This window comes from Sebastes umbrosus, chromosome 2 (assembly GCF_015220745.1).
Source record: "Sebastes umbrosus isolate fSebUmb1 chromosome 2, fSebUmb1.pri, whole genome shotgun sequence".
In the NCBI taxonomy this organism is placed as follows: Eukaryota; Metazoa; Chordata; class Actinopteri; order Perciformes; family Sebastidae; genus Sebastes; species Sebastes umbrosus.
In genome coordinates, this window is record NC_051270.1 from 39,302,517 (window position 1) to 39,321,419 (window position 18,903).

Genomic DNA, 18,903 nt, shown 5'->3' on the forward strand with positions numbered 1-18,903 from the left:
CTCAATACGTTCTGACCTCTCTAAGTCCATCGGTTCATACTAAAGACATACATCTTTAAAAACAGCTGACAAATATATAGATCCATTTTTTAAAAATGCATATAGTATAGCAGCAGGACGGTGTATGTGAGATTGAGTCATAATAAACTACAGTGTGTGGGTGTGTGTTCATGGTGATGAAGGACTCATTGATGTGTTTTTTATGGTTTCTAGACAACAATGGAGCTCTATGGCACAGAGGAATACAATATATCAGGTTTTGGATACACACACACCGACAATACTTGTTAGTAGATACATTCATAGTTTATTTGGGTCCTTTGATTTGATGACAATAAGAAAAATATAGAATATCCTTAGATTTATCAGGTATACAGATTATACAAATCTCTGTAAATCTGTACTCTAAATAAATATAGTCTCAATCCATATAAGTCCTAAATTGAAAATATAATTCCATATAGCTCCTTGTAGAAGTAAAGATGCAAAACATGGAATTTGGCTATCTCTATATTATATACACGTAAAGATATTTAGGTTTCAGATGTATAGAAAGTACAAAACCTCACTGACATGTTTCACTGAGGGATCTCACAGCCCCAGTTAAGCAGCTATGATGCCATACACACACCCACACACAAAGCGAGAGTGGAGCAGGAGCAGGGAAGTGTGCAGCACTGCTCTGCTCTGCTCTGCTTGTGGGGTTCAGTATGCAGAGGAAGGATGCAGCTTTTCTTTAACTTGCCACCCTCCCTCAACTCCTCACCTGCCTCGCCACCTCCTTCTCCCCCTCTTTTTCGTAGCGGTTCCTCAGTGCAGACCGGGCGCCATCCTATACCTTCAGCAGCCGTGCAGGATGTGAAGGGAAGCAGGTAAGAAGCCCTCAGATTCCTCCGCTGGCTGGCTCTCTTTCTCTCTTTATCTCTCTGCACTGCACTGCACCGGCAACAGTTCTTCATTTGTTAGTGCATGCTGTGATATCTGCCGTGCTGGATGATCACAGTCGTTGATGTTCTGAAGTGTCTGTGTGAGGATTTTCTAGCAGAAATCGAAGAAGCTTTGACAAGTGTGTATAATGCTCATTGTGTTCAGGTTGTCATTTGTGCAGTTGAGTGTTGAATCGCTACACTGTCATTTGTAATTTTCCTGTTCTGAATTGTTTTTTAAAAATGTTATTATAGTTAAAGGGACTATTTGTAAGAATCAGAAATGGCTTGTTAACAGCTTCACCTGTGGCCGTTAAATCAACAAAAGTCAGCGTCCTGTTGCTCGCGCTTGTGCTCGCTCTACATAGACATGAACGAGCATCGCTCAACACAGTGAGGCGACACACGTCAGCTAAAAGCACAATATCACTCTATATTTCAGCTGCTTGGCAGTAATGTTAGCTGACCAGACGAAGGTCTCTCCATGAATCAATGCTGATCCTAGTGTTGGCTTTTCCTGCCTCAGCCTCCCGACCGCGGCCAGAGGGAACAGGGGAGACACCGGAGTTTTGGTCAGAGACGATAACGTTTCTCTCTGCGGAGCCCCGTCACTTCACAAGACACGGGAAACCTCTGTTGGTCTGGAGGAGCTGCAGCAGTTATTTCTGCGCAAACGTCCACTGTACATTCACTAGATATTCTCAGAGCTAAACTAACTCTTCTGCAGTGTGTAGTGTGCACGCATGCACGTGAGAATGGATCGAGCTGAGCGAGTGAGAGCGAGCTGAGCGAGTGAAAACGAGCGCGGTGTGTGAGTGAAGGCAGGCGGAGGAGCAGAGTACAGCAGAGACTCCGGTCCTTGAGACCAAAGCTACGGAATCCCCCGCATCCTCCGACCGCGGCCAACACTGTTTAACAGACGGGCTTCACTAGATACAACCAAGAGGTTTTGGTGCTTCACTGTAGTTTGTGTTGGAGTCTGAGTCTGAACAGCGTAGCCACACGGGAGCGCGCATGGGACACTAACCCGGATTGATTTATACGTGTAAGAAGTTACAAACAGTCCCTTTAATATTAGACTGACTCCATTCAAATGAATGAGAGCACTGTGTTTTTCACGGAGGACTGAAGTTGGTAGCTCATTTTTTACTGGTGGGTTCATGAACCTACAGTAGCATTTGAATGTGGAGACATGGATCAGAGTATGACAGATCTCCAATGCAATGAGCTGAATCTGACTTGCATTCACGGCTTCGAGAATAAGATGACTGTAGCAACAGTGACTGCTCATTCTGAATGAGAGAGTTTGAATCCAAGTTTTATCATTGCAGTGTCTGCACTTTATTTTCCCTCTCTGTGCAGCATCATTAAATATCCTTTTACACTGCCTACTTTACATTATCTGCTTCATTTAAACCTCTTTTAATAGGAAACTTGCTGGCTTTAGCAGGAGGGTTAGAACAATGGAGAGGGACTGAGAGAGTGTCAGGATTGATTTCACGACAGTTTTCTGTTATCTATTGCTTTTCTAGCAGCTCAGCACTGTACCATTTATTTCAGTTCATAGTAACACTAGTCCAAATAAAGGTCAATCCTGACCTCAGACAAATATGAAATGCAGCGTGTCTTTTCCTGTTCGTGTTTGGTACAGAGATGAAGCCCAAAGCAATAGGTCATCATCATTCAGAGCTGTGGATGACATTATAGTGATGTCATTAGTATCTCAGTTTGGCTTCTTTGGAGACTAAAAGTTTATAATAGAGAGCCTGTGTTGTATCACAATAGGCTCGTTGGAGATGAGCCAGGCCTGCGCAGAATCGCTCACCGGCGATCGCCGCGCAATGAGTGCCGGTTAGATTTGTGTCCGACTTGATGCCGACTCGCTCTGACGTCATGCACACGTGAGCAACGATAACCTCACGAGGCGGCTGCAGTTTTTAGAGCCAGGCGCCGCAGTTGCTCTCCACCGACTGCAAGACCCAAGGCATTATGGGAAATGCCTGGCTCGCGCCTGATCAAAGAGCTGATTGGCTCTTAGTTTTGACAGCAAACACCGCATGCTGTAGAAAGTCACAACTTTCTGTGTAATTGTAATATTGAATGCTAGATTGTAGGATATTAGTCTCATGTTGTGCAATGAAGGTTTCATCTGTTAACAAACACATCTTGTGTGGTTGATAATAATAATTATTATAATAATGAAGGTTATCTATATATAGCACTTATCATAACGAGTGTTTATTACAAAGAGCTTTACAAGGCGGACATAAAAATAATAAAGCATAGAATCCAACGCCAGACACACACACATTTCCACATAGATTTACAAACAAATATAAATAAATCAGAATGTGATCTGAAAACTACAAGTGGCCTACAGATCTAACAGGATGTCACTATCTCTGTGACTTCCTGTAAATTCAGTGAAGGCTGCTGGAAACGGCTGGAAACCATCCGACTTGACCGCAGCTTTTAGTCACCGCCCCCTGCGGCTGCCGCCTGACCTCGTCTACTTTCCAGATAAGGCCCAGTTCATTTCCAACGAGCCTATTGACAATGTTAACACACTGATGTTTTGCAGGGATACCACCATCTTAGTTTAGCTTGTTAGCATACTAACATTTGCTAAATAGCGAGGCTGATGGGAGTGTCATTAGTGCAGGTATTTGGTCTGAATCCATTTGATTGAATTAGTCCAATCACAGTCTCAGTACAGGTGTGAATGCACCCAACATGTAGATCCGATCACTCAGACCACATTCAGAGGTGGTCTGGGCCACATATGGCCACATTCTTATAGCAGTTTGTACGCAAATGTGTCCTGGGCCACATTAAGGACCGCCTACACAACTGACATCCCGCTTGGATCCGCGGGGTCTTGTACCTGCCTTTACAACGGTATTTTATTATATATATCTATATATCTATAGGCTGTGTATCGACAGACTATCAGACTATACCAGGGGTCGGCAACCTCTACTATCAAAAGAGCCATTTTAGGCAAAAAAAAACTCTGTTTGGAGCCGCAAAACATTTGCAGTGAGGTATGGGGTCACATTGAGGGGAAAAAATCAGAGATTTCGAGAATAAAGTCATAACTTTACGAGAAGAAAAGTCGTAATATTACGAGAATAAAGTCATAACTTTACGAGACAAAATAAAATAACACGTAAAATTACTACTACTATACTACTATACATATATATACTAATATTATGACTTTATTCTCATAATACTACGACTTTTTTCTCTTAAACTTCTGATTTGATTCTCATAATATTCCGACTTTTTTTCTTGTAACATTATGACTTTATTCTCGTAATATTCTGACTTTATTCTTTTTTTCCTCAATGTGGCCCTAATACTCTGTCGTTATCAGTTATCCATTTCCCTTTTTATAAATCCACAGGGAGCCACTGGAGAGGGGCTAAAGAGCTGCATGTGGCTCCGGAGCCGCAGGTTGCCGACCCCTTGACTATACTGTTGGTATTGTGCCGGTGTTTTTGACCCAGTGCTCTGCACAGAGCTGACTCTTGCTTACCCGCCCTCCCACCCGCTCGCCCTCATTCTCGGCTCTCTGAAGCTCTGTACCCCGCTGTTGCTTGGAAAAGGCGGCGGGGTCGGCGGCATGGAGGTATTTTAATGATATTAAAATGTTCCATATTCACAAATATTTAAGATATTACTACTGACATTCCTGTAATATTACGTCACAACGGCTGCTGTATTAGCCCTGTGTTTACTATGTGTTTATTTGCATATAGAGCGGGGAAGTGAGATCTGATCACAAGTGGTCACATGTGGAGACGCATTCTAATGCCAGGTGTGAACAGACGTACTTAGAGCTGTCCACTTGTGATCAGATCACTGAAAACGCGTATTAATGCCAGGTGTGAACAGGGCCTTTGATCCAGATTACAAATGTTGAAATAATAAATAATAAAATGTATATTTCGAAATAATCACCCCCGGTGAATAAGCGCTCTTTCACCATAGTATTTATCACCCAGCTGGGCGGCTCTATAGCACAGATTACTTACTGATATATAATACAATTCAATTTCACGGCCTCTCTTCTAGACGCTTTAACTTCACTGCACACCAGGGACTCCATTCCATTCGGCTCACCTGTCATGGTTGGAGCGCCATCGGTTGTAACTCCACAGCTTCAGAAATTCTCTTTCTGTCTCTCTCTCTCTTGACTGTGAGGCCTTTTAGTCGCTGTCTGGAATCTCCTGCATGGCTTTCATGGTACTGCTGCCACATCTAGTGTCAAAGACTGGCAAAGCCTCTTTGGTATGGAAAGAGCACCCAAGCAGTCTACACATATAGTGAGAGTGACTCCGAGCACTGACAATAGGAAATGCATTTTAAAGGGACTGTTTGTAACTTCTTACACGTATAAATCATTGCGGGTCGGTGTCCCATGCGCGCTAACGTGTGGCTACGCTGTTCAGACTCAGACTCCAACACAAACTACATGGAAGCACCAAAACCTCTTGGTTGTATCTAGTGAAGCCCGTCTGTTAAACAGTGTTGGCCACGATCGGAGGACGCGGGGGAGACCGTAGCTTTGGTCTCCAGGACCGGAGTCTCTGCTGTACTCTGCTCCTCTGCCTGCCTTCACTCACACACCGCGCTCGTTCTCACTCTTTCGCTCCACTCTCACGTGCATGCACACACACTCCGCACTGCAGAAGAGTTAGTTTAGCTTTGAGAATATCTAGTGAATGTTCAGTGGACGTTTGTGCAGAAATAACTGCTGCAGCTCCTCCAGACCAACAGAGGTTTCCCGTGTCTTGTGAAGTGACGGGGCTCCGCAGAGAGAAACGTTATCGTCTCTGACCAAAACTCCGGTGTCTCCCCTGTTCCCTCCGGCCGCGGTCGGGAGGCTGAGGCAGGAAAAGCCAACACTAGGATCAGCATTGATTCATGGAGAGACCTTCGTCTGGTCAGCTAACATTACTGCCAAGCAGCTGAAATATAGAGTGATATTGTGCTTTTAGCTGACGTGTGTCGCCTCACTGTGTTGAGCGATGCTCGTTCATGTCTATGTAGAGCGAGCACAAGCGCGAGCAACAGGACGCTGACTTTTGTTGATTTAACGGCCACAGGTGAAGCTGTTAACAAACAGTCCCTTTAAAATAACTCACAGGCCATATTGATTACGGTGTCAGGCTGCACATGGTGGTATGGACGCCCCTATCATTCAGCCAGTATGATGTAGGAGAAAATGGGAACAATTCACAATTAGAATGAACTCAGCGCAGACACATCAACATACACTATTTAAAATGAACACACATATCAACACCGCTTTGGGATTGACCTCATTTTTCATCTTTAGAACTGACCAATATGTAGTTTTTGTGCACGTGTATGTCTGCATAGAAAGAAGTCAGACTGCAAACCATGACCGAGTCAAATCTCAGACTTCCATTTGAAAAACTAGACTCCATCACATTCAGATTATCAACCAATAAATTGCTGTAACAATAAAAGTCTTAATATCTTGGTTGAGGTGGCTGACACAGAGACCGGCGAGGCGTACTGTATGTTGTAAAGTCTGCTGTGGAGAAAATTCTTCCTCCAAAAATCATTCCAGCAAAAATGTATTTTATATTCAACATATATCATGATGTCAGCAGATATAAAAAAACAACAACAACACTTTATTTCAATCCAGCGTTAACTCGGTTACAATCATCCAACCAGTGCGTGTTTCTAGATGGGACATGTGTCTGAGGTAGAGAATTCACTCATATTAAAAATAGGATCCTTTCCTACTTTGAAATGGACTCGACATGTAGTAGGCAATCCATCATATATGTAGACACAGTCTTGGATTTGATGTTACAGCAGAGACCTGTACTACGAAGCAGGATTTGGGGTTAGCGAGGTAACTTCAGGGTTAACCCTTCAGGGTTTTCCGTCCTACGAAGGTGGATCACTTCTTACCGGGGTAGATCGCCATGGTAACTGATGCTGAACAGCTAACCTGCTCCGGAGCAGGTTATGTTCCAGATAACAGATCAACTTGTATAAAAGCACCGCCTACTGACCAATCAGAGCTCGGTGCGCAGATCGTATGGTAATATGACACACATATGAAGAAGTTTAAGTCATAATCCAGACTAAAAACAACACAGTTTAAACTGACAGATGCAAGAAGGACAGCTGGATTTATGCTCTAGGTGTTTACAGCTGAAAGAAGGTTGAAATAGTCATACACGCTTGATAATTGTCAATGGGCATATTGAGGTGTAATCATCCATCTATTACATTTCTTAGAGCTATTTATATCGAAACGACTATATCTGACTTTTGAGTGTTCCATTAATAAATCTGTTAATTTACGCATTCACACATGGGGAGTTTTTTCTTTTGCCAGCTGTCCTTCCTGCATTTGGAAGCTTCAACTGGGTTAATTTTAATCTGGATTATGTGTTTAACTTCTTCGTATTTGTTTAATATAGTTTCTTCCTTTGTAAAATGTGCCACCTTGCCTGTCTGTCTGCTGACAGTAGACTTTTCCATGTCTGTGATTGGTGAGATGCTGCAAACACCTCCCCCTTCGTGTGAACGCGCCTACAGCCAGACTGAGAAACTCTGTGTTGATTTACCGAGTTGATAACCAGCGTCGTAGGACCGCTTAGCGTGATCTCGTTTGTTAGGGTTAGTGAAGACAGGTAACAAGAAGATACCCTGGGTATGTTGAACTCGCGTCATAGTACAGGCCTCTGATGTTGGTCTAACCGGGATCTGATCCAGTTAGTGGTCCATGTTTGATACGATAGATGTGATGCAGTTTGATTAGCATACTATAGTGTATGATTTGTCACTCACATCTAGGGACAGGTGTTGCAAATTAGCATCCACTACAAGCACTATGATACTTGCATCAGATAGTCGTTTTTAAGTTGTCTATGTACATTGTACTGGTCCCTATCAAATAAACCATGAAATGAAAATCAATCATTGGCCCTGTTCAGACCTGACATTAACATGCATCCTGTGTGATCGGATCATAAGAGGACAGCTCTGAGTACAGGTGTGAACGCACTCAAGACACATTGAGGTCTGATCGACTACATTCAGAGGTGGTCTGGACCGCATATGGACCCATTCTCTTAGCAATATGTACGCAAATGTGTCCTGGGCCACATTAAAGGTCCCATATCGTGCTCATTTTCAGGTTCATACTTGTATTTTGTGTTTCTACCAGAATATTTTTACATGCTGTAATGTAAAAAAAAACTTAATTTTCTTCATACTGTCTGCCTGAATATACCTGTATTCACCCTCAGTCTGAAACGCTCCGTTTTAGCACATTTCAACGGAATTGCGTTACTAGGCAACAGCTTGGGTCCATGTTTACTTCCTGTCAGCTGAAGTTATTTACATACACTGCAACCGGAAATAAACTGGGACACATTTAGTATGTTTACGTTTAAAACTTTGAAATGGTCTATATGTTGTAGATTTGTGACATAACAAAATTACAGAAATCCTGACGTTTTGTTTCAAATGCAGAGTTTCTGAATACGGGCTGTGTGTATTTCTCCATGGATTGAGCGTTTCGATACTTTCACAGTATTCATATAGGACTTGAACCTGCTTTATAATAAAAAAGACATGAAAATCTCACTTTTTACAATATGGGACCTTTAAGTACCGCCTACTCTACTGACGTGCCGCTGGGATCCGCGGGAGTTCCTCAAGTGAATAGACAGATGCAAGCGCTCCTCTGCTTCGCGGCATGGAAACAGCCTCTGTGCTCTACTGTATTCTGTCGGTACAACTTATTAAAATATATCCTATCTATAGGCTACATATCTACAGACTATCAGACTGGGCACAGGAAGTGCATTTTTAACATATTGTCAGAGATGTGTCGTGTTTTTGTTCCGGAGATGATTCCCGCTTGCTTGCTCGCTCTCATCCCGGGCACTCTGAAGCTCTGTACACCATTGTCGCCTGGCAAAGGCAGCGGTGTCGGCGGCATGGAGGTCCCCGGGTATCACCCAAGACGCATGTTAATGCCAGGGATAGGGCCATAAAAATAAAGTGTTGGACAAAGTGAAATTCTGACCTGATAATGGCCCTATGGTTAGATAGGGAGTGAGGGGTGAAATTAAGGGATAACCAGTTATGATTATTGATCCTGAGGGGATTATCCATCTGATAGCTGTTAAGAGATTTCACCCAAACCTCAAATGCTAATCAGCTGGTGAGGCGAAGCACTGATGACAATGCTGCACTCTTCCCACAACTCTGCCAGAAATACATCCAGTTGCCCAAACTTCAACATTGGTGTGAAAATAGGGAAATATTTGACTGTGCTCACTTCACTGATCAGAATTTAACAGGCTCCTTTCAAGATTTCGCTGCCATTGAGAAGAACATCAAACTGTTTCTCTGCTGTGGAAGGTGTGCTGCAGGACGTGCAGTTGGAGCTTATTAAAATGCGATGTGATGATACGTTCTGTAGTCGTCACCAGCAGCTCCAACTGTCAGAGTTCTACGAGGGTTTCGAAAAGTCCTGGGGCCTCATGTACAAAAGACTGCGCAGCTTTCACACTGGAAGATGGCGTACTCACAAAAATGGAAAAGTACATAAGCACAGATATTTCCACATGTATAAAACCGTGCGTACGCCTGTTCCTGCGCACCTTTCCTTTATACATCCCAATTTACGTGAAATTGGGCGCAGCTGCACGTGACACTTGGCCCGCCTTGTCTCCTCCTATTATAACTATGCAAATGACTATAAACAGGCGCCATGTTGTCACCTATTGTCCAAATAACAATAACAACGGCAAATCAGCTGGAAAAGGAACAAAAAAATAAGAATTTCACCGAGTGTGGAATTGAAGTGCTTGTTACTGAGGTGGAAGCTAGAAAACATATTTTATTTGATGGTCTTTCCTCGGGAATCAGTAACAAATGCAACGTGTCTCCACAGCAGCTGAACGTGCACTTCCGAAGCCGCACGGATCCGCTGCACACCGGGCCTCGACTGCTGAGGGGCGCCGGTCTGGCCACGTCCTCACTAACGCTGTTTTGGAGTCACAGAGAGAGATTAAAACAATGAAGGATATATATATATATATATACGTATATATATATATATATATGATGTTGATTTATAAAAAGACAGAATTCATGCTTTGTCAGGTCTGTTACCATGACGACAAGCAAACAACTTTTAAAATGCTTGTTTTCTGAATGGAGTTTGGATTGATCAGTGCCAGGCTATGCTAACATTGTAGCTGCTCCATTAACACTCCATCTAGGAATAAATACGGCAGCAACAACGTCAGTGATGACATAAACCTTCGCGAAGTATGTATATATTGTTACAAACCACTTATATGATGAATGAAGAGTCTTGTTTGTCCATGTGGACCCTGGCAAGAAAAGTTTGGACCCCCGTGCTTTAGGGAGATGCTGACCCCCAGGCTGAGAAGCAGTGATCTCTGGGCAGACCTCAATGAAATCTTAAAGGGTCATTTCACTTAAATTTAAAAAGAAAAATGGAGCAAATAGAGAAGAATTTTTTTCATGTGTGTTGCTCAAAGCACTGAAATATTACACGTGGATTTATGCCATTTTATGGTGATTCTTTGGCACAAAGTAGTTCCAATAAAACCTGTTGATGGTGTTGTTGTTGATAATCCACTGCAACAAGGACATTGCTGCTGGAGATACGCCTTAGTGTTGAAATTTTCAAATGTCCCTTTTCAATATTTGTGCACCACAAAGTGGAGGTCAAAGGTTCAGAAGCAAATATCTCAAAACTCGGCATAGAACCACATAGACTGTTGCTTTAGTCAGTTTAGTTTGTTGTGTTGACTTTAAAAGCAAGTGAAGCTGACCTGCTGTGCACTGGCGAAAAGATTAGCATGCAGTGTAATTGAACACTCACTCTAATTTACCTACAGTGTAATTAGTGCCTATAATTACACGGTCCATTCCATGGAAGGAAAATATTGGGAAAATATTAGGAATTATATTATAGTTAGATATTTTGTGAAGATTTCACAAAAGTGTGCAATAAATATGGCAGCTCTTACCAGAATGAAATGAATATGTAAGAATAACGGCGCAACATCTCTGCCTTGAACAGGCTGTGTGAAAGGGGCTGATGGGAGAAAGTGGCCGAACCTCTATCACTTTTCATGTGTACAAGTGACCCGCTTAAAGCTGCAGTGGGTAGAAATGGAGCAAATATGATTAAAAAAAGTTATTTTTATCAAACGGTGACTATATCCTGACAGTAGTGCATGAAACAAGTAATCCGAAGAAAATCATGTGTCCTCCGGTGCTCCTAATGGCCTAATTGTCTAAGTACGACTACTGACTACGAGAAAAATAAGTTTTAATACAGGAATTTTTCTTTACTGGCAAGCCAATTATCTGTCCTAATCCAAATGTGGTAAAGGGGGTATTCGTTCCACTGGTGGTACCTGCAGCTTTAGTGACAGTTATCAGATGAGGCATGTGGAGGCTGTAGAGCCGTAGACCTCCCTGTAAGGTCTATTATCTAATCTGTATTGCTGGACTGAAGTACTGTAGCCTTTCTGCTGAAAACCTCGTTTGTGGGTATTACTGGGCCGGCTTTGTCATTTTTCCTCCCCAGCTCCCAGTTCAGCTGTGTTCAGTCTGAAGAAGAAAGGAACAAGGGAGAGTGAAAGGCCGACCCTGACGATCCCTGGAGTGCAGAGCCAACACAGTTTGGGTTGGGGGTAGGGTGGGGGGGGTTTCCTCTCCTCCCATCTGTTTCTGCTGAACACAATGAAGAGTCAATGAATGTGGCAAAGACGGCAGATGTGGCTCTGTCTGTCACCATACGCCTTTCTGTAGTTCACATTCACACTTGTCCCACTATACTTGTATTTGTATTTTACACACGATTGAAAATTAATTTCTCCCCCATTTTATTTTTTGACTGTAAGTGAGGATGTTTGTAGGTGTTAAACTAAACTCAGTTCCTTTGTCATTTTATTTGCAGAATAGAGCGCATTGTGTGTGGTACTCCTCCTTCAAAGTATTAAGAGTTCCAAGGCCACCAGCATCAATTTGATAGGGTTGAGGTGCTTCTTCATTTGAGAGTAGAGAGAACTGCTATTTTTAATACACATTGGACCTCATGCAGCAACATTCTCTTACATTTTATTTAAATTTTCTGTTAAAGGAACTGTTTGTAACTTCTTATACGTATAAATCATTGCCGGTCGTTGTCCCATGCGCGCTCCCCTGTGGCTACGCTGTTCAGACTCAGACTCCAACACAAACTACACGGAAGCACCAAAACCTCTTGGTTGTATCTAGTGAAGCCCGTCTGTTAAACATTGTTGGCCGCGGTCGGAGGACGCGGGGGAGACCGTAGCTTTGGTCTCCAGAACCGGAGTCTCTGCTGTGCTCTGATCCTCTGCTCCTCTGCCTGCCTTCACTCACACACCGCGCTCGTTCTCGCTCTTTCGTTCCACTCTCACGGTCATGCGCGCACACTCCACACTGCAGAAGAGTTAGATTAGCTCTGAGAATATCTAGTGAATGTACAGTGGATGTTTGTGCAGAAATAACTGCTGCAGCTCCTCCAGACCAACAGAGGTTTCCCGTGTCTTGTGAAGTGACGGGGCTCCGCAGAGAGAAACATTATCGTCTCCGACCAAAACTCCGGCGTCTCCCCTGTTCCCTCCGACCGCGGTCGGGAGGCTGAGGCAGGAAAAGCCAACACTAGGATCAGCATTGATTCATGGAGAGACCTTTGTCTGGTCAGCTAACATTACTGCCAAGCAGCTGAAATATAGAGTGATATTGTGCTTTTAGCTGACGTGTGTCGCCTCACTGTTTTGAGCGATGCTTATTCATATCTATGTAGAGCGAGCACAAGCGCGAGCAACAGGACGCCTGACTTTCGTAGACTTAACGGCCACAGGTGTCACTGTTAACAAGACATTTCTGATTCTTACAAACAGTCCCTTTAAGAGAAAAAATAAGAGAAGTCAACTCCAGATGCACCAAACGTTCTGATCATCCAAATCTGCTCTTAACCAGGTGTGCTGGATGATGAATCCCACTTGATCATAAATTGGAGGCGTGTGGCCGATTGTTTATTATCAGCACAGCATAGGTAACGCCTCCTAAACAGGGCAGTGTTGTGCCGTGTGCAAATACTCAAAAAATATGCCCAAAAACTAGAGAGATGCCACCAAAAAGGGCTGTAAGAAGAAGAACTCAGCAGTAGTGAAATTGAGGGTATGGTTAAATAAAGTTAAACAAAGTAAACGTGACTTTCCAGAGTGTCAGTACTGGCGTTGCAGGAAAATCAAAAAGCATCTAAGAGCAGTATGTAAACCATTCAGAAGCTGTACACACGCAGTATCATCCAAGGGTATTAAAAATCTTAATTGGGATCAATGGACCATAGAATTTCTTTATTAATCCAATCCATTATAATCACTTAACACATACAATAATCTAAATTTCATTATAGGATATTCATGCCTTATACAGATGTTTTTAAATCTTGGTAAGAGTACTCTCGACCACTCGTAACATTTTCTAATTTCTAATTACCTAAGAGAAGATTGAAGATTCCTTAATTGTTACATCTGCATATTACAGATTCAAATCTTTGTTTTGGCTCCTCGACATAGCAGCATAATAGCAATGAAAGTGCACAGTAGAGACATTAAAAGGTAACATTACGGTAAAATAAATACGATATATATACTATAATAAATAATAAATAAATAATGTGCATATAGTGTGCAAATAAGCGTATAAGTGCTGTGTGTGTAAGTGTGCAAATGTGTATGTGTGGCCGGGTCCAACAGCCAATGGCAAGACCGAATATTAAGTGGATTTTGCTAGAATCCGGGACCGCCACTAGGAAATAACTCAGAGCCCAGGACTCTGATAGATTCAGGTTCTTTTAAAATCAGGGGAGCAGAGTTAAAAACCAGACAGAAGTTCTAAAGTCAATAGACCAGATTATTACAATTTAAATAACATGGATGATACTAAATTAAATGATTAATTAAGGCTAAAAAGAATTAAAATGCTGCTAACGGCAAGGTTAAAACCCTATGAAAAGCAGTCCAGTCCAATCTAGCGGTCCAGTCCAGTCCATATCCAGCAGTCCAGTCCAATACAGCGGTCCAGTCCATTCCAGCAGTCCAGTCCAATCTAGCGGTCCAGTCCAGTCCAATCCAGCAGTCCAGTCCATCCAGCGGTCCAGTCCAATCCAGCAGTCCAGTCCTAATCCAGCGGTCCATTCCAATCCAGCGGTCCAGTCCATTCAGGCAGTCCAGTCCAATCCACCGGTCCAGTCAATCCAGCGGTCCATTCCAATCCAGCGGTCCAGTCCAATCCAGCGGTCCAGTCATTCAGCAGTCCAGTCCATCCACCGGTCCAGTCCAATCCACCGGTCCATTCCAATCCAGCGGTCCAGTCCATTCGCAGTCCAGTCCAATCCACCGGTCCAGTCCAATCTAGCGGTCCATTCCAATCCAGCGGTCCAGTCCATTCAGCAGTCCAGTCCAATCCAGCGGTGCCAGTCCATTCAGGCCAGTCTGGTCCAATCCAAGCAGTCCAGTCCAATCCAGTGGTCCAATCCAATCCAGCAGTTCAGTCCAATCTAGCGGCCCAGTCCATTCCAGCAGTCCAGTCCAATCTAGCGGTCCAGTCCAGTCCAATCCAGCAGTCCAGTCCAATCCAGCAGTCCAGTCCAATACAGCGGTCCAGTCCATTCCAGCAGTCCAGTCCAATCTAGCGGTCCAGTCAGTCCAATCCAGCGGTCCAGTCCATTCCAGCAGTCCAGTCCAATCCAGCGGTCCAGTCCAGTCCAATCCAGCGGTCCAGTCCATTCCAGTAGTCCAGTCCAATCTAGCGGTCCAGTCCAGTCCAATCCAGCGGCTCCTCACGTTTTTCGCGTCATGGTTTCTCCCCGTACTCCTACCACACCGTCTGCCCGTCTCGCCAGCCCCGTCTGAAGCTGTGGAACAACAGAGACATCAGGACCAGTAGTGTGTTCCCCACTGCTAGCTATCACCACCCCAGCTACGAGCTTTCCTGGCCTGTCTCACTGTGTCCGCCCTCTCAAATGTACCAAAGGGTACTCACGGTTTGCCTGGGCGGCAAGAGGCCCAACTCTTGCCGACCCAGGTCTGAGTGAATCTGCATTGGCGGACACGGTATGCTGCATGTAGTCCCACCGCAACTCGCTGGTCACTGGGCTGGTAGGTGGTAGTCCGTCAGGAGAGCTGTTCTACTGCACCGCCATTTCTGGACTGCTTCTTCAAATGAATAAAAACCCGCCTGCTGCGAGCCGCTCCCTCCTTTTTTCCTCTCCATCTGTACTTTTTCCATGTTGAGAGTCAGGTTGTTCTCCTGACACTCACTCATATAGGCCGTCTCATCGTCGTCAGCGACTGTTGTGTCGTCAGCAAACTTGACCATGAGGTTGGAGCTGTACGTAGCCACGCAGTCTTGGGTGTACAAGGAGTAGGAGGAGGGGCTCAGGACACAACCCTACCAAACAGGTAGAGTAAGATGTGAGAGGAGCACAGGGTGCTTTTACTCTCTTGTGTCCTCTCTTGCTCATTAATGCACAGATTTGTAGGACATACTTTCTCAAATTTTTTTCATTGAGCTAGATTTAGAAAAAAAACAACAACAACACACAAATGAAAAACGGAGGGATCAAAACGAGGCTTCTTACTGAAATATTGTTGTGACAGTTAATATTTCCAGAGTTTCCATAGTTGTCTCTTTGTGCTGTGTGTTTGTGTTTTATTTTAACCATTAGTGAGGTGGCTGTTATATTTTTGACAGGTAGCTCATAATAAAGTTTCACTAGTGAACACTACGCATATAACTGCGAGCGTCAATGTTGTGCTAAAGGGTGTCATAATCAAGTTAATATCTTCATTTACATCCAGGACAACTGACCCGGTTTTCTCGGCTCATTTTATCTAGACTAATCAGCCGTTCCTCTCACTGTGAGTGACAGGAAAAAATAGGAACAGGGTGTCCTACAGAAGTTCAGATAAGACGTCGCGCCGAGCTGTGCAGCGCCGTGTTGCTCGCGGCCGGTTAGGACACTCCAATAGAAACCAATGTAATCAAGCCCAAGTACATGTTGTATTGTTTCCTAAATGCAAAACTATCACTGTTTTGTGCTTTGTTTTGCATTGCAGTGTTAAGTCCTTCCATTACCAAACTGTATGACTTCATTTTACTTATAGTATAGCTGTTATTCCGGTTTAGTTTTTTTGTCAGGAGAGAATTCAGCTGAGGTTGCACAGTGACCTTTTTGGACGGGCCTGGACCCCCAAGGCCCGCCCTTAATGCCGACGCTGGTCCTAGGTCCCTGAGCTTAGTGTCAAGTCTATAGGGAACTATGGTATTAAACGCTGAACTGTAATCCACGAACAGCATCCTCAGATAAGTATTCCTATTCTCTAGGTGGGTGAGGGCGGTGTTGAGTATTGTGGCTATAGCGTCGTCCGTTGATCTGTTTTTCCTGTAGGCAAATCGGTGTAAAAAATGTAACTGAGTAAACAAAAGGTTGGAGATCCCGGTTAAATGAACAAAAGAAGGGGAAGTTGTTGGGCCAGCACACAGTGGGTCGTCGCACCCGGCTCATCCCTCTAAACTTAAAAGTGTCTAACTTAAACCAAAAACACGAAAACTTAACTACCGGAGATCTCTAGCCCAAGAACAAAGTCACAAACTAAATGCTGAAAAAGTCATCTAAGATCAAAACAATGAAACAATGGAGACTAGTCTCCCGAGCAGGGCTGCCGGCTGACAGCCTGAAGCCGTGGGCACACTACCCGCATGAGGCTCGCGTGACGGCAGTGTCGCGTCGTGGCTGCGTGATGCACACCTAGGGTGTTCACACTAGACGCGAGTTAGCTGCCTGTCGGGAGCGTGTCTGCTACCTGTCAGCTGTGTTTCTGCTGCTGCTGACAGCCCTATCTTTCTACATAGAGTTTGCCTTTTAATGGCCATTTAACTTCATGATAAATATAATTTATATTTATTTTAGACAGAGAAAAGTTCAGAAACGTGTGGTAATTAGTAAATAATAGTAAAAATCCACAATTAAAACTGCTTTCCAAGTCACTGCTTGTTCCACATCACTGTCAGGCACATATTTCAGAATAAAAGCCTTGTGTTAACAAATGAAGGAATTCTGTGCAAAGAAAACCCCCTGTTGATGTGTGATTTAAACACCAAACGTTATCAATTTTTTTTGAGCCCCAAAGTGACTGCGTGTTCTCACAGCACTGACTGCCTCATATTTCAGAATAAAAGCCTCGTGTTAACAAATGAAGAGATTATGTCTTATTGAAAAACGCCTGAGGGCTTTTATTTGAAATGAAAGCAGGTGATTTGTGTTGATTTAAAACAAGTTTGCTTAACTTTACTTTTTTTTTCATCTCCGTAACATATTCTACAGATAAACCTCGAAACTGTAGTAAAGTCTTGCTGGTATGATGTTAATATACAGTCAATAGATCACCTTCACTGTCTGTGACATATTCTACAGATGTCTAGACATGTAAACTGTATTATGTAGCTGATATGATGTCCATATACTGTCAATAGCTCACCTTCACTGTCTCCTGCTGCTGGGACACGCAGCTGAGACGCGAGGGGCTCGCGTGTAAAATAAACGTGAGACGCGCGTCTCATGCCGGCAGTGTGTCCACTCTAACCTGTTAACATGGACGCCGAAATAAAAAACAACACGCCACGCGAGACTCACGCGAGCCTCATGCGGGCAGTGTGTCCACCACTTGAGTGCCAGAGAGTGTGCGCCATTACGCACCGTCCCTCCGCCCTTTTCTTCCCTCCCTTAAGCAGCGCATCGTCTCAGGTGCGCTCCTCCTGAAAGAAACAAGTAGGTCAGAAGGGAGGGGAGACAGAGAAACAAAAAAAACAACGCCCACAACAGTGTGCCGTGTGGCACATGAAGGCCCACACCTAACACCTCCAATCCCCTAAATTTCTTCCAAATATAATCATTTGAATGGGCGTTATCAGCAGTTACCCACCTCATAGATCTGGGGTTAGAAGGAGCCTGCTATAGGGTTGGGCGATCTAGACGACTATATCGTCCATTAGTGATTGGCTGAGTACATTGATGGTTTGTGTTTTTTTTTTGGGCAATGTTTGTCATTTTATTTTGGTAATATTAACGATGACAATGACGATGGCCGGTTGGAACATTTTTTAACATATCACCAAACCTAGCCTGCCACACCTACTAGTAGGTTCAGACTCTCAGGACTTTTACCCCATGAGACCATATATTAATACACACTAGTTAGTATTCCCAGCACCAGGGCAATATATTTATGGGTGTTGAGTGAAAATAAAGTGTGTTCATGGTAATAAAGGGAGCATGTTTACCCAGTGCAACAGTGGGGCTCATTGATGTGTTTTAAGTTCTTGGACAACAATGGAGCTCTATGGCACAGAGGAAGAAGATATATCAGGCTTTGATACACACACAATACTGTACGTTGTTACTAGATTCATTCATTGCTGTTTTGGAGTCTGCACATAGGATCTTGGTGACAATAGGGCTCCCCAGACTTAAATGAATCCTTTTCTGTACAGAGTTTGGCTAATTTGAGTATTTTCAGTTATGTGCTGATCACCAGCCACAGTCTGAATGTACCACTATCTGATCTGATAATAAGTGCTATCAGTTAACACCCATAACAACAACAACAACAACACCATACGCTTCTCCAAACACCCTGCACCTCCTAAAAGCTTTTCATAAAATATTGATATTCTATTGTTATGTGCAGTTTAATGTGATTTATGTTTTGTGTTTATATTGAGGTGTATCTGTTGTGTCTCATCCTTACTCTTCTCTTCAGAACTCTGAGGCAGAGAGGGCATATTTCCATCTTCTCTCATCCTTGTTTTTCATTCATCCATCCAT

At 43.6% G+C, this 18,903-nt stretch overlaps 1 protein-coding gene across 1 annotated transcript in view; it reads left to right on the forward strand.

Annotated features, from left to right (window-relative positions):
- The first annotated feature begins 262 nt into the window (after positions 1 to 262).
- The window catches only part of LOC119500496 (cortexin domain-containing 1-like), a 29,686-nt gene continuing 11,045 nt past the window's right edge, over positions 263 to 18,903 (forward strand). Inside the window, exon 1 of the mRNA XM_037790245.1 lies at positions 263 to 872. The gene's annotated coding sequence lies outside the window, so the exon portion shown is untranslated. The remainder of the gene's footprint in view (positions 873 to 18,903) is intronic.